The 2,041-nt window shown below is 41.5% G+C and overlaps 1 pseudogene; it reads left to right on the top strand.

The window, feature by feature from the left end:
• Positions 1-1,260: 1,260 nt before the first annotated feature.
• Positions 1,261-1,705, top strand: LOC141569584 (myosin regulatory light chain 2, smooth muscle minor isoform pseudogene; annotated as a pseudogene).
• Positions 1,706-2,041: the final 336 nt, after the last annotated feature.

The following is a 2,041-nucleotide window of genomic DNA, read 5'->3' as shown; positions in this document are numbered from 1 at the left end:
TCCCACATTGCTCATCCTAATTCTTGCCAAGAAACTGGAATCCCAGCCTTGCACTCCATCCAGCCTGAGGACTTCTCAATGTCAAATGCCTACCCTCTAGACTTTTACCCATTAGGCTGCCAGACCACTCAAAAACAGTTTCTAGCAAGGACTGGGGTGAGGAATGTGTTGGGAGGCAGAAGTAGTGGGGACAAGTTTTGACCCCAGTTCTGGAGAAACTTGGTGTTAGGGAAGGAAGCAAATCATGGATTTAGATACAAGGACATAAGACAGGAGCCCTGTTATGGGCACCAGGAACAAGGCTGGGGTTTGGTTACGGAAACAAAGCATGAGCCTGACCTCTGGGACCAGAGGTGGATCTGCCACAGAGTGCAATTGACAAGAGTGCACAAGTGCCTGAGCTGAAAATCAGGCAACCTGGTTGCTCCCACCCACTAGTGGTATGGCTTGGTGCACTTGATTGTAAGCCTTCCTTAGTTCATTTGGAAATAAAGAAGTTCACTTATGTCAACCTCTGGAGCCTCAATCTACCACAGAGCTGTGCTTCTCAAACTCTGATGTACACTTGAATCACTGGGGCATCTTGTTAAAATGGAAGTTCTGATTCAGTAGGTCTGGGGTGGGAGCCTTAGACTCAGAAGCTCCCAGGTGATACTGATGCTGCTGGTCCCTGGACGACACTTTGAGTCACAAGCAAGCATAGAGACTACAGAGTGGCTCAAGGGCTCTCTCCACTGGTGTGGATGGAAGGCCAGAGGTCGGACTCTAATCTCCACCCCATCCCCAGCTTCAGCCAGAACAGCTGGACTTTGATTTGTTTTACATATTAGGGTTCCACCTAAGATTTTATTTGAAAAGTAAAAGGAGTCCTTTTGTTTAAGTTTTTTAACGAGATTGAAAACCATTGATTGGATTACAGCCCTTTTGAGGGAGGGGATATTTTAACCTATATTTATTATGGAAATTTTCAAACATACACCGAATCTAAAAGAGAAGTATAAGAAACTCACATACCCTCTACCCAACTTCAACAAGTACCACCATTTTGTCAGTCTTATTTCATATCCAACTGATAGGAACTTAAAAAAACACAAGGCAACCCCTGTTCTGGTGTTTGGCCTCAGGCCCTGTTGAATTGAATAACTTCTGTGATGGCTGACTCGATATTCATTTCTGCTTTAATGAGATTGAGTTTTGACTAGATGAACTGCAACTTCTGAAGGACAGAGTCTCAGAATTAAACAGGCACCATGTTGAGCTATGAGGACAAAGACCACCAAGAAGAGCCGTCAGAGCACAAATTCCAACAAACGTGTTTGCCAGGTTTGACCAGCCAGATTCAGGAGTTCAAAGAGGGCTTCAATATGATGGATCAGAACAGAAGTTTCCAGCTGATGCATACCTCAGTGCCATGAGGAATGAGACCCTAGGGTCTATAAATTTTATTTTTCTCTTCATGGTGTTTGGGAAAAAGTTAAATGGCACAGATTGAGAAGATGTTATCAGAAATATTTTTGCTTTCTTTGATGAAGTAGCAACAGGCAGCATTTAGGAAGATATCTGAGCTGTTGATAACAGTGGGAGATTAGTTTACAGACGAGGAAGTAGATGAGCTGTACAGAGACTATTGACAAAAAGGGAAATTTCAATTACATTGAGCTCATGCACACCCTTAAACCATGGAGCAAAGGACAAAGATCATTGAAAGATCTGTTTTAGCTAAAAACTTCCAATTACTGTGTATTACTCTATTTTATCTCCCAGACACTTACCCTACCCTCATAGAAGCTGTTGAATGTGACTTAATTTCACAGCTTTGCTTTTTTATTTTTTATTTTTGGATGTATTTATTCTAGACTTTTCTGCCACTTAGCACTTATATATTAAGACTGGAGATGGGGGTGAACTTGTAAACTGTATTTGAAAAAGAGATTGTAAATAAAGATCAACAGACGTGAAAGGCCAGGGAAATATATCCATATTTCTGGTCTTGCTGGATTTTTACATTTTCATATAACGAAAATGCTATTTTGAAATGAAG

The sequence above is a fragment of the Rhinolophus sinicus genome, chromosome X, assembly GCF_036562045.2.
Source record: "Rhinolophus sinicus isolate RSC01 chromosome X, ASM3656204v1, whole genome shotgun sequence".
Classification (NCBI taxonomy): domain Eukaryota; kingdom Metazoa; phylum Chordata; class Mammalia; order Chiroptera; family Rhinolophidae; genus Rhinolophus; species Rhinolophus sinicus.
Note: the sequence above shows the minus strand (reverse complement) of the source record. Positions and strands in the feature narration are given on the sequence as shown.